The sequence below is a fragment of the Nothobranchius furzeri genome, chromosome 2 (genome assembly GCF_043380555.1).
Source record: "Nothobranchius furzeri strain GRZ-AD chromosome 2, NfurGRZ-RIMD1, whole genome shotgun sequence".
Taxonomy (NCBI): Eukaryota; Metazoa; Chordata; class Actinopteri; order Cyprinodontiformes; family Nothobranchiidae; genus Nothobranchius; species Nothobranchius furzeri.
In genome coordinates, this window is record NC_091742.1 from 84280106 (window position 1) to 84294989 (window position 14884).

At 40.8% G+C, this 14884-nt stretch overlaps 1 protein-coding gene across 2 annotated transcripts in view; it reads right to left on the reverse strand.

Annotated features, from left to right (window-relative positions):
* Window positions 1–2762, reverse strand: part of nlgn2a (neuroligin 2a) — a 356614-nt gene extending 353852 nt beyond the window's left edge. For both annotated transcript variants that reach the window (XM_015946254.3, XM_015946252.3), the window contains exon 1: window positions 1674–2762. The gene's annotated coding sequence lies outside the window, so the exon portion shown is untranslated. The remainder of the gene's footprint in view (window positions 1–1673) is intronic.
* Window positions 2763–14884: the final 12122 nt, after the last annotated feature.

A 14884-nucleotide genomic window follows, 5' to 3' on the forward strand; every position in this document is an offset into this window, starting at 1 on the left:
CAAACATAAGCAGTCGGAGCAAAAATCGGAGGCAGCGTCTGACATTTAGGACTTTTTAAAGGCTGTGGAAGTGAGATGGTCGCTTCATCCAGCCTCGTCACAAAAGCTGAGTGCATCAGTTAGCGGGTTAGCAACGCCGGCTAGCAGACATCTATCTCTTCTCAGACGCCCTCCCTCCACAGCCACCTGCTTCAGCTCACAGCTACAAAAGCTAAAAAAGCAAGCTTTTTTTAGTTTGGTTATGTAGAAAATTTATCATCATTAATTACCTTAAATTTGGAAACCAGACCGGATTGATGAGCTAACCACTAGTCGGATCAAAGCTAATAGCAAAGCGGATTTCAGTCATTTTTAAATTATTACTTTTTTTAAACCAGTACATTGATGCCAGTTGAGACTTGAGATGGAAGGCGACTTCCGTATATAGCCGCGGTTGGTGACGTGGGTAGGGAATGATGGGAATCCTGGCGAGGGGCAGCTGGGAGTTGTGGTCCTAGGTGGAACCCGGTTGGCTGGAGTCACTGACAGTAAGAGTAGCTAACACTAAAACCAGCTTGGCAAAGAGATTAAATGGTTCTAAGAACTTTAATGCAGATGTTTGTAATAATTTTGTCAAAGAATGTAAATGGCTGTAGCTGGCTTGCTAGCTAGCTGTAGCAAATCCATCTATAATATTTAATTAACAGTGCAACATGACAGTGTTGTAAAGATTTACAAAGCATCTGAGGTAAAATTAGCTTTTATTAGAAATATACGTTGGTCTACCCCAAGACTAGCCATTAGCTTGTCAATCAGGTCAGAACCAATCTGTTTCTCCAAACTGAGGCCCCTCGAAGAGCTTTCTACAGGTGAGATATTAAAGTGATCCCCAGAAACTCACTCCAAAGAATCATAACCATCATTTTTAAAGTCTCTACAGGTGTTTAAGGTTTCCAGCCTCTGCTGAAGCAAATAGCATCTCTTCTGTAACAACATCTACTAGAAACAAGGACAGTCACACATTTCCTTCCTCCAAAAAACGCTTTCCTCCCCACAGAGGGGATGCTCCCATCTTCTGTGATGGAGGAATGGGGACTCACTGCCAAACTCCAGAAGAGGAGCTCGTCGCCACAGATAAGAACAGAGGTCTTCTTGTCCGCGACTCAATTCTATCATCTCACAGGCCCTGCTGATGCCCCACGACACCAGCCGCAGCATATAAATGCACCCCATTCTTCTTCCAGTGTGTGTGTGTGTGTGGGGGGGGGGGGGGGGGGTATGTTCTCATGGATGTGGCGTTTCCTGGAGGGGGGTGACTAAATGAAGGGATGCTCATATTAAAGATGAGGGATGATTTGAATGTAGAAGGAGGACTCTCACTGGTCTGCATGCAACAAATGACCCCATTCATACCAGCTGATTTCCATCATATTCCAGATTAAGGAAACAGGCAATGGTTCCCATCATTTTTCAAATATCCGTGCTACAAATCCTGCATGTGTGGGAAAGGAAGGGAGCGGGGCTCAGCCTGAAGGACTTCTCTGATTTCACATGAAACACATGATGCAGAATAAGCTACAGATCTGAGATGTTTTTAAAAGCTGCATGTGGACCATTTTTCAACCATTTAATGTCTACACACTCAGTTCAAGCCCATGCCAGAATAATTAATGTGTGTGTTTTATGATGCCTACCTGTTAGTGTGCTCCTCTGCTGCTCAGGCTGAAGATCTGTCCGGCTTCAACTCCTCTTCTGGGTAAATAGTCAAAGGAGCAAAAAGAAGAGTGCTTGATCCAAAAATAGCAATACTAAATAAAAATGTAGTACTGAATGCCCTCCTGGACCTCCTTCACTCCAACAGCAGGTGGGACTTCATGACAGCAGATGGAGGATAAAGGGATCGAGCAGCCGCAGATTTAAACACCAAAACCAGTTCGGGTTGGTTCTCCATCCGAGCTGACCGGCTCGGTTCGGATCAGAGTGTGACTGAAATTCAAGTCTGACAGGCTGGTGAGAAGCAGAGTCTGGGTTTAGCACCAGGATAACTCCACAGCTTCAACGGGGATCACCTGTGAGGACTCAGTTCGGGTTCCGGTTCTGTTGGACCTGCTGATAATTCCACGGTAAACCCGGTCTGGGAGAATCCCGAGCTGGCTGGGTTGGATGCGGCTCGGCTCGCGGAGCTCCGGCTGATGTGGACGCACGCGACCGCTTCGGCTCGCTGTCGCAGGTCGCGCGCACAAGCGCGGCCTCGCCAGCGCGCGCCCTCTCTTCCCCACCGGTGTGGGACGCGCGCGCCGCAGTGTCGCCCTGGCAACGCTTTCCTCTGACCTCAATGGTCCCCCCTTTATTCCCCTCCGTCCAGAGGTGGAGGACCGGCAGACGGTAATCCGAACCTGGATGGTTCCTCCGCCGCAGGACGCCGCGGCCCCGGTCACCGTGATCCTCCTGCAGGGGACTGAGGATTCCTGCTGAGGGCTTTTTTCCCCTCTCATCCACTCACGTCCAGCCTGGCAGATCTGCATCAGCGTGACGTCAGAGCAGTTAATAAGATACACGTCACGGTTTTATCCTTTTTTTTTAACATCCACCACCCTCTCTTCCTGGTTTATTATTTAATATCTGCATCAAATTTATCAAGTCTAGTTTATTTATTAGTTTGTTTGTTCTTGTTTTGAATAAAATTAAGAAATAGATAAAATTCCCACGAAAAATGAAGCTGAAGTTAAACACTTATATTTATGTATAACATTTGTAGCTAGTATCATACAATATAAAACTACAGCACATTTAGCGCTTGATGAGGGGAAGCTAGTAACATTGCATAATTACTGCGTAAATTCCTTAAAGTCGTACATTTAAAATAAATAGTTGCATCAGCGTGATGAAAAACATTTTTATAAACCTTGGCCTGGATATTAAAGTGTTAATTTGATCAGTATTGCTTTCGTTTGTTGTCTTTTGTTTAGTTTTTTTTTTTTTCGTTTTTGTTTGTTTGCTTGTGTTTGTGTTATTTTTGCCTGAATAAATGTCTAACTTAGCCGGTCCAGGCTAATCCCCTTATAAAGGTGCACTTCGATACAAAGTTCTGTGAACATTTACATTTTTCCACCGTGACGCAGGAACAGGAGGTGCTGCTGCACTCTGAATTCTTGGAACTTTGGCTGCCTCTTTACTTTTGTCCAGATTATTTCTATAATGTCTATTTTGAAGAGAAAAAATAAACATACAACAATCTTTTTATTCCGTTTTTAAAAAAATCTCGTTTTTGTGGCCAGTGACAACTTAAAACTTGATTGGTGCCCTCATTAGTAGAAATCTGGTCACCCTTGGCTTCATATCTAAAAAGATTTGGTTTAGGAGATGAACCATTTTGGTTTCCACATCTATCCATCCGTTTATCCCAGGTTGGGTCACGGGGTCAGCAGCATTATTCTTCACTTCTGTTTAACCCAGAAGTTTCTTGGTGCTTTAACTTGAACTGTTGTGGTCTTCCATTTCCTCAGTGTGTTCCAACTGTGGAAACAGAGCTGAAATCTCTGAGACAGCTTTCTGTATCCTTCTCCTAAACCAAGATGGCGAACAGTTTGTTTTCAGCCCATGTGAGAGTTGTTCTGAGACCCCATGTTGCAGCTCTTTTGTCATGGTAGTGGAGAATTTCCTGACCCAAGACATGCAGAGCCACATTTGGAGACGGAGATAAGTAAAAATAAGAATGTTTTATTTTGTAAAGGAAACTAAAGGTGCACCGCCAGATGTGGCGGTGATGATCAGCACAGCTCCGGGGCTGGGTCTGCTGAGACAAACAATGGTCACGATAGGGCAAAGTAGAATGCTAGGAGGTATTGGTTTCTGTAGCTCTTACGATAGGATTGGGATCCAAGATATTGAGGGGGAAGTCAGGACTGGGGTGAGCTGCGTAGGTGGGAATCCAGAATCCAAGGGGGATGAGCAGTGGGAGAGCAGGTCGGTCCAGGCGTGAAGGGAGATCAGATCAGGCTCGAAGGTGAAATCCAGGTTATTGCAGAATTGGTCAGTGGTGAGGACAAGACGGGGTTCATTCAATACAACAACGACAACAACAGATTGTGAGCACAAGGCAAAGGACTAAAGCTACAGTTTTCTCTATAATAGCAAGCGCTACCCAAAGTGAGTAACCATCCAGCAAAGTGAAGCGATCTCCCAGCTCCTTATATCCTGGACCAGTTGATTAGGAATTAACTGCAGCTAGCCACTCTCCAGAACCGCCCACCTGCAGAGACTGAGGCAAGGTGAACAGAATAGTGCAGCACTCACCCCAGATCCTGACATCTTTACAAAATATTTTCTCATAACTGAATTCTCCTGTGTCTGGAGGTCAAAGGTCATTGAGCTTACCAAACCAATCCTGAGTTCCAGTAATTATTTCTAAAGATTTTGTAATTAATAAAATGACCAAATTTATGCACCTCATTATGTTTAAACAATCATTGCACACTTTCTGCAAATCCTACAAACTTTTGTTTCACTTCTCAAACATCACTGCGTGTGTCTCCTCTATGACAGTTTATTCAACAGACATTTTTTATCGTGGAAAACCAGCAATTTATGCAGGAAAATCATGAAGATCAACAAGGCTGCCCAAACTTTTTCCTCCTACTGGAAATTAAACCCTCAAAGAGTAAAACAACACAGTGTGTGTAGCAGATCCACTAACTAACCACCACAACTCCCCTTTGGAGAACACAGGTTTTTGCATTGGGCCATTAGTCCGCCAGCCTGAACAATTATTGGTTTTAAACGTGACTTTAAGGGAAAATAAATGCTGCAGCATCCATCACGGCTGGGGCCCAGATCTCATCAGCACAGATGGTAATGGTATGGCAGCACCTGCTCCTCTAGATGCAGCACAGCCACATGTCTGTCTTATTGCTGAGGTCATAACACAGCCAAACATCTGCCTCCATCACTATCCCACCTCAGAGTCATGTATCTGCAGTCAGCGCTCCCGTGTCTGCCAAGAGTTCCCGGCTCACACCTAAAGCGTCCTGTAAAATCTGTTTTTCTGGTTTCAGATGAGACTTTTTCGTTTCAGATAAATGCTGTTTGGATGCAATTCTGATTTGCTTCTAAATACGTTGATGTGTGTATTTAGTGTGTGGATTAGATTGTAAATGTAGGACATGATTTTATGTATACCTTTGATTCTCATTGCTTTGCTTGTTTCTTTTTCTAACACAGAAAAGGGTTGTTTTTATCATTTTTGCTGACATTGCGACCACTACCACAGTCTTCTTCAGAGCTAGCTGCTGTTGGAGGCATCGGTTCCTTGTCGCCCTCTACGGCCCGCACTCTCCTCGCCAATGGCACGGTCCCCGTGTGATTCAATGTGTAGATCTTACCGTCTCTGCTGATGGTTGTGTGTCCAGTCACCTTATTTCTATAGCTTCCTTAATCCATCTTTTGTATTTTTGCTGTTCGCTGTTTATGAACCTTGTTCTGTCCCAGTCCATTATGTGCGGTGGTCTGTTACGGCTGATTTCTTTACTGTACTTTCTTCTTCTTGTTTTGCTGCTCTTGTGCGTCTTCGACTTCTCACAATTTTCTATGTTCTGTTGTTCGTGTGCTGAGTCGGCGTCCGGTGGGGTGATCTGTTTGAGGATTTTTGGGGCTCCATAGATTCCTATGTTTGCTGTTGGAATCCAGTGTTTGTACATTTTTCTGTTATTTTGCCTTTTTCTTCTAGTGGTTTCAGTAACTTTTTCACGTTTTTCTTAACCCTTTGATGCACGAATTATGAAATCTTCAACCATGATTTTTGTAACAATTTTTTTTCATTTGTCTTTAGGTGTGAATGAAACAAATTTCAACAAATATTTTTTGTAAAATTTTATAATTTACAAAAAATTGATTACGTGTCCACCTCAGTGGACAGTGTGCATTTTGAACATGAAATATGTTGGCTTGACTTGCTGAAGTCCAAATGGAGGGGCTCACATGCAATAAAGTCTTCAACAGCTGTGCTTAATAGCAAAAACAACTAAATAACAATTTTGAGTACCTGCACTGTAGTGACCATTATGCAACAAAGGGTTAATGTCGTCTGTTGGATCTTTTTTTAAGTGTTTTGCAATATTTTTGTCCTCTAGCATCTGTTCCATCTGTTGTTTGTATTTTTCTTTGTCCTTTATCACTGTAGTTCTTTCTTTAACTGCCAGTAGAATAATGATTCTAACGCCAGCTCAACGCCAACGAACGCCATCTCAACACGAACAACATGACATAGTACAGAGTGCAACTACAGAAACAAGTCAAAGACACAAAAGAGCAGCGAAGCAGGAAGCAGAAAGTACGTTAAAAAATCAGCCGTGACAGACCACTGCACAAGAGAAAACTAATGGACTGAGACAGAACCAGGATTATAAACACCGAACAACAAAAATACAAAAGATGGATCAAGGAAGTGACAGAAATATGGAGATGATGGGATCTACACATTGGATCACACATGGGACAGCATCATCGGTGTGGAGAGTGTGAGCAGTAGAGGGCGACACCGTCCTCTGCTGCCTACGGAGAAGGAGGCGACGCCGCCAACAGCGGCTAGCTCTAGAAGACTGCAGGAGTGGTGGAAACGTCAGCAAAAAATGCAAAAACAATCTTTTTTTTTGTTAAAAATGAACCAAGTAAAGCATTTAGGAAAAACACAGAATGAACGCACAAAAGATGTTTGAGTCTCATAATTTTAATATACCTTCATATTTTCTACGCCGTAACTTTATATATTTAGTTTATTCAAACATTTGCTTTTATTTATTCTGATTTGTTTTCAAATGTATTTCAGCATTATAGATCCATTGCTTGTGCTGTTAGCATACATTAGTTTACAATCAGTGCTGCATGAAGATCTCCTTTTAGTGAAGATTTGGGAGTTTTTACTTCCTGATATAAACTTGAAAAATCAGCTTGCTTCTCCACCTGAGTGATGAGCCAGCGCTGTGGTCAATCAGACAGAACATCGTGTCAGCCCGTTTGGCTTTTTACCTTCAGACACCCCGTACACCTGAGGGGCACAGATGAGGTGGAGACGAGGAAAGATCTCCCGCCTTCCAGACAAATTGTCTTTGGTAGTGGATGTACATTCCCCCAGTGATAACCCATCAGACCAAGGTAAGGAGTGTGTGTGTGTGTGTGTGTGTGTGTGTGTGTGTGTGTGTGTGTGTGTGTGTGTGTGTGTGTGTGTGTGTGCGTGCGTGCGTGTGTGCGTGTGTGCGTGTGTGTGTGTGTGTGTGTGTGTGTGTGTGTGACATGTTGATTTCGATGTCCTAGACTTGATAGACCTTAGACCGGTATCAGAGGTAATGGCCCACCACAGAGGCCCGACAGCTGAGCCCACATGAAGATATACTCATGTACACACACATGTTCTCACCACTGATGGACCACACACACACAAAACATTTATCGATAAATAAACTCACACACAAACACAAACACAAACACACACACACACACAAACACAAACACACACACGCACACACACACACACACACCAGTGATACATGTTTAGAGCCACCAGGGAGCCTGTTGGCCTCCTTGTTGTATTTATTCCTGAATTTTAGAGCACAGCACATATATGGAGGCCTGAAAGTACCAAAGCCATTAGTAAATACAAAAATAATGGCTTATCAAATGCATCAGCATGCTAATGAATTATATTTTTAATCATAAATGTATCAGTTTTCATACATCATTATATCCATTTATTTTGTTCATATTACAATGACATTTTTTTTGCTATTTTTTAATATGGAAGACTGAAATGCCAACCAACAATGAATAATGCAAAAATAACATAAATGGCTCACTGACTACATCTTTTCAATAGTTATATTTGATAATTAAAATTTAACATCTGCATTAAGAATTATTTTTTGCATTTTTGACACTTTTCTGTGAAATATTTTCCCCCAAAAGGACTGAAAAATTGAAACAAATGAAATATATAAATTACTCTTCAAATATATCAACATGCCTGTATTATTTATAGTAATAATATAAATGAATAAATTATTTATTAGTTATTTAAATTTTTTATTTTATTTTTACATTCTTGTTAGAGGCATGGACATCTACAACTGTATGAGCATGGGTTTAGCAACATAAAATATTATAGAAAAATATAAATTTATATTTAAATTTTCATTTGATAAACAGAAAAAGCATTTATTTGTTGCAACTATTATTATATGTGTGCCTATTTCTTTATTTAAATGTAAAAATAAAAAAATAGGAGTATAAAACTATTTTAATGGAGGTCAAACTAAAACCCAAAACTCTAAATAAATAGAATATTCAAACAATATTATTTTACAGTTCTAAATGCCTGTAAGGGTGAACAAGAAAAAATCCACATAAATGACTATAAATATATTTAATTGATTAATCTTTAAATTGTTTTTTATGTTTCTTGTATCTCTGTTTTGCAGGCTGACAAGTGTTTTTACTTTCTTGATAGTTTTTTTTTATTCTTACCTTACAGCAGTTGTCCTGCACTTTTATATTTTTAGCACCATCTGTGCTCCGTACAGCTCTGTCTGTTCCTTTTGCACATTTATGTGACTGTGTTTCCAACATTATATGTTAATTTAAAACAAAGTGTGCAGACGTGCACTCGCCCCCATCACTGCAGACCGCCAGCGGTCATAAGTACACCAGGGAAATTTAAGATTTTATTAACAGGCTGAAATAATGGCTAAATTCGACTATGTTGCAATCAAATTATTTATTTGCTTGGAGGTGTTTTCAAAATCACGCCTGTGTATTCTGATAAAGTCATTAACCTTTCTGTGTGAGGCAGCCAGACGATCCATAAAACCTATTTTCTGTATGCCCAATTTACCTCCCTGCAAGCCAATGAGGTCTGCATCCCCTCCATGTCCCAGTGAAGAAGAAAAAACAGGGTTTAAAGTACACATTCATGTTTCCTTTATGGCCGCATCACATGTTTGCATGTGCACAAAATGCAATATTTGTCCACATAAAGAAAACTGTAAAGACCTGACAAGTAGCTGAGATCGATCATGGATGCCAGGAACATTAAATTCACAGAGCTCTTGGGGGGGGGGGGGGGGGGGGGGGCATTATCAAGTTGGACAGCATCTCCAGCTTGCCAGGAGAGGTAGACGAACCATGTGGCAAACACTGAATTGTGCTAATTTTCCTGGTGTTCCTACAGCAGTGATTATCTTTCCTTCAAGCATCACAACCGTGGACGTTTCCTCCCAGGCTCCCTCTCCTCGTCCTCCCTGTTCTCACCCTTTCCACCTTTAAACCTCGTGTCAATTCGATTTCCACTTCTTCACTCTGAAATTTGCCATGGTTAATATTTTTGAAATTCCTTGCAGCCACACATTTATTCTCCCTATTGCTTTTTCTTTTTCCGCAGTGGGTTCTGCCACACCTGCCCCCCAGCTCAGTAACTGGAGCTTTTCCAGCTTTCCTCCCCCCTCCAGTCCTGCTCTTCACCCCCTGGTGTCATGTTGTTATTTGTGCATCCTCACTTATCACCCTGAAATTTGACTCATGTATAGTAGCATATGTAGCTATGGGAAAACTGTTGTTCTGGGGAAGAAATGCATAAATAGTTACCACAGCCTCAAGTATGGAAGGCCATTGAAATGCTCAGGCTTAATGTAGATCAGTGGTTCCTAAACTTTTTCCATGAGAACTTTCTCGTCTGCATCCAACACAAGCCAGTGCCCCCCAACACCAACTCAACCCACATACGCAGATTAAACGTGATTAATTCCAATTTATATATATATATATATATATATATATATATATATATATATATATATATATATATATATATATATATACACTCAACAAAAATATAAATGCAACACCTTTGTTTCTGCTCCGATTTTTCATGAGATCTTAGGTGTGTTCTTGCTGTGTCTTTGTAAATCCATGCTTTCGTTCTTTTTTAAACACAGAAACAGTTTTGTTTACCTGTTTGTAGCTACGGTTTCGCCGACAGCTGCCGGCTTCTTCAGGCTGACGCTGATGGTGGCGCGTCACTTCCTTCTCCGTTTATCTGCGGGCAGCAGAGGACGTTGTCGCCCTCTACTGCCCGCTCTCCCCTCTCCGACGATGCAGTCCCATGCGTGGTCCAGCGTGTAAACTCCGTCGTCCCTGTTCATGGTCCCACATCCACGTCTCCTTATCTCTATTGCTTCCTTGATCCATCTTTTGTATTTTTGTTGTTCGGTGGTTATGATCCGTGTGCTGTCCCAGTCCATTATATGGTTTTCTCTTAAGCAATGATCTGTTACGGCTGACTTTTTTATTGTGCTTTCTGCTTCTTCTTTTGCTGCTCTTGTGTGTTTACGATTTGCCTCTTTCTCGCACTCCTTTCTGTGTTCTATTGTCCGTGTATTGAGTTGGCGTCCGGTTTCTCCTATGTATGTTTTATTGCATATTTTGCATGGGATTTCGTAGATGACTCCACATTTTTGTCCAGCTGATATTTTGTCTTTTGGGTGTACTAATCTGTTTCTAACTGTTGTGTATGGCTTTGTTGGTGTGTTTATGTTGTGTTTTTTCATTGTTGCTCTTATTTTTTCCGTTATGCCTCTGATGTATGGTAGGGTTATCACTGGTTTTGGTTCTTGTCTTTCTGGGTTTCTGGTTCTTTTTTTGGGTTGTTCTTTGCTTTCTGTTTTTGTTTGTTGTTTTCCTTTGTTTATTGCCCATGTCGGGTATCTGCAGGTCTTTAAAGCGTGTTGTATGTGTTTGTCCTCTTGTTTACGGTCTCTCTCTTCTGTTATTATGTTTGCTCGGTGATATAATGTTCTGATTACTGACATTTTGTGTATGGTGGGGTGTTCTGATGTCCATAATAGATATTGGTCTGTGTGTGTTGGTTTCCTGTATGTGTTTATGTTTAGGGTCCCGTCGGTCTGCCTGGTGATTTTCATGTCCATAAATGCTATACTGCCTTCTGTTTCTAACTCATAAGTGAATTTTATGTTGCCCGTGTCGTCAATATTGTTTAAGTGTTGTGTTAGTGTTTCTGTTTGACCTTTTGGTATGATTTCCAGTATGTCGTCTACGTAGCGTTTCCATAGTTTTATTTTGCAGTTTGGGGGGGCGGTGGCTATGGCTTTTTGTTCCAGGTCTTCCATGAAAAACTCGCACAGGGTGGCTGATAACGGGTTACCCATGGCGAAGCCTTCCAGTTGTTTGTATATTGTGTTGTCGTATGTGAAGTAAGTGGAGTTAGCTACCAGTCCTATCAGTTGTGCTGTCATCTGCTGTGAGGTTTGTCCTTTTATGTAAAGTTTTGTCTTGTCTGATTCTGTTAACTACTATGTCTATGGTTTTTTGGGTTGGTGTTTTTGTGAACAGAGATGTGACGTCATGTGAGATGAGTATGTCGTTGTCTTCTATTGTAATTTCCTTTAGTTCTTTTGCCAATTCTATACTATTTTTGCAGTGTTGGTCTGTATTTCCTAATAACGGGCTGATGATTCTGCTGATATCTTTTGCCATGTTGTATGTTGGTGTACCTATGCTGTCAACTATTGGTCTAAGTGGGGTGTTTTGTTTATGTATTTTTGGTGTTCCATATATTCTTGGTGTTATGTTTGCTGTGGGAATCCAGTGTTTGTACATTTTTTCTGTTATTTTGCCTTTTTCGTGCAGTGGCTTCAGTAATTTTTTCATGTTTTTCTTAATGTTTTCTGTTGGATCTTTTTTAAGTATTTCATATGTATTTTTGTCTTCTAGCATCTGTTTCATCTGTTGTTTATATTTTTCTCTGTCCATAACTACTGTGGTTCTTCCTTTATCTGCCGGTAGAATAATTATCTGTTCATTTTTGGATAAAGCTGTCATGGCTGATTGTTCTTCTTTTGTAATATTGCTGTGTTGAATTTAGCTGTTTTTTAATATCCCAACTACGTTATTTCTGAGTTCTGCTTTCTTTCCCTCATCTGTGATCTGTTGACATGCTAGTTCTGTTGCTACAATAAATTCATCATATGGTATTTCTTTTGGTGTGACTGCAAAGTTTAAACCTTTCTTTAATATGCTTTCTTCTGCTTCTGTTAGTTTGTATTGTGAAATGTTACATACCCATGAGTTTGGTGTGGAGTTGCCTTGTATTTCTCCCCTCTTTTTCTTGTTTATGAGTCTGTTTAACTTCTTTATGTGTCTTTCTTTCACTTTTATGAACTCTTGTTCCTGTTTTTTCATCATGTGTCCTTTAATTAGTTCCTCCATTTGTTTATCAAGTTTGTAATTCCTTTTCAAGTCCAGGTGTCCTCTTTCCAGTTCGTCCTCCACACGCCTCTGTTTGGTTATGACGTTCCTTATCCTCTCCTTGAGCAGTGCTCTCTGTGCTCTCTCTATTATATTTTGTGCTGTCTGGGTCCGGATCGATGTTTTCAGCTGTAGGCTTGTGGGTGTGATGTTTTCGTCCCGGCATCTTAAACAGAAGCGAAGGTGGTTTCTTAGACGTGCGCGTTTCTGGTGTAATCGTTCCAAACGGCGGAAGTCCTTCGTTCCTTGTTGTCCGTATTTCTCTTTGAACATCTTAGGTGTGTTCTTGCTGTGTCTTTGTAAATCCATGCTTTCGTTCTTTTTTAAACACAGAAACAGTTTTGTTTACCTGTTTGTAGCTACGGTTTCGCCGACAGCTGCCGGCTTCTTCAGGCTGACGCTGATGGTGGCGCGTCACTTCCTTCTCCGTTTATCTGCGGGCAGCAGAGGACGTTGTCGCCCTCTACTGCCCGCTCTCCCCATAAAAGTGAAAGAAAGACACATAAAGAAGTTAAACAGACTCATAAACAAGAAAAAGAGGGGAGAAATACAAGGCAACTCCACACCAAACTCATGGGTATGTAACATTTCACAATACAAACTAACAGAAGCAGAAGAAAGCATATTAAAGAAAGGTTTAAACTTTGCAGTCACACCAAAAGAAATACCATATGATGAATTTATTGTAGCAACAGAACTAGCATGTCAACAGATCACAGATGAGGGAAAGAAAGCAGAACTCAGAAATAACGTAGTTGGGATATTAAAAAACAGCTAAATTCAACACAGCAATATTACAAAAGAAGAACAATCAGCCATGACAGCTTTATCCAAAAATGAACAGATAATTATTCTACCGGCAGATAAAGGAAGAACCACAGTAGTTATGGACAGAGAAAAATATAAACAACAGATGAAACAGATGCTAGAAGACAAAAATACATATGAAATACTTAAAAAAGATCCAACAGAAAACATTAAGAAAAACATGAAAAAATTACTGAAGCCACTGCACGAAAAAGGCAAAATAACAGAAAAAATGTACAAACACTGGATTCCCACAGCAAACATAACACCAAGAATATATGGAACACCAAAAATACATAAACAAAACACCCCACTTAGACCAATAGTTGACAGCATAGGTACACCAACATACAACATGGCAAAAGATATCAGCAGAATCATCAGCCCGTTATTAGGAAATACAGACCAACACTGCAAAAATAGTATAGAATTGGCAAAAGAACTAAAGGAAATTACAATAGAAGACAACGACATACTCATCTCACATGACGTCACATCTCTGTTCACAAAAACACCAACCCAAAAAACCATAGACATAGTAGTTAACAGAATCAGACAAGACAAAACTTTACATAAAAGGACAAACCTCACAGCAGATGACATAGCACAACTGATAGGACTGGTAGCTAACTCCACTTACTTCACATACGACAACACAATATACAAACAACTGGAAGGCTTCGCCATGGGTAACCCGTTATCAGCCACCCTGTGCGAGTTTTTCATGGAAGACCTGGAACAAAAAGCCATAGCCACCGCCCCCCCAAACTGCAAAATAAAACTATGGAAACGCTACGTAGACGACATACTGGAAATCATACCAAAAGGTCAAACAGAAACACTAACACAACACTTAAACAATATTGACGACACGGGCAACATAAAATTCACTTATGAGTTAGAAACAGAAGGCAGCATAGCATTTATGGACATGAAAATCACCAGGCAGACCGACGGGACCCTAAACATAAACACATACAGGAAACCAACACACACAGACCAATATCTATTATGGACATCAGAACACCCCACCATACACAAAATGTCAGTAATCAGAACATTATATCACCGAGCAAACATAATAACAGAAGAGAGAGACCGTAAACAAGAGGACAAACACATACAACACGCTTTAAAGACCTGCAGATACCCGACATGGGCAATAAACAAAGGAAAACAACAAACAAAAACGGAAAGCAAAGAACAACCCAAAAAAAGAACCAGAAACCCAGAAAGACAAGAACCAAAACCAGTGATAACCCTACCATACATCAGAGGCATAACGGAAAAAATAAGAGCAACAATGAAAAAACACAACATAAACACACCAACAAAGCCATACACAACAGTTAGAAACAGATTAGTACACCCAAAAGACAAAATATCAGCTGGACAAAAATGTGGAGTCATCTACGAAATCCCATGCAAAATATGCAATAAAACATACATAGGAGAAACCGGACGCCAACTCAATACACGGACAATAGAACACAGAAAGGAGTGCGAGAAAGAGGCAAATCGTAAACACACAAGAGCAGCAAAAGAAGAAGCAGAAAGCACAATAAAAAAGTCAGCCGTAACAGATCATTGCTTAAGAGAAAACCATATAATGGACTGGGACAGCACACGGATCATAACCACCGAACAACAAAAATACAAAAGATGGATCAAGGAAGCAATAGAGATAAGGAGACGTGGATGTGGGACCATGAACAGGGATGACGGAGTTTACACGCTGGACCACGCATGGGACTGCATCGTCGGAGAGGGGAGAGCGGGCAGTAGAGGG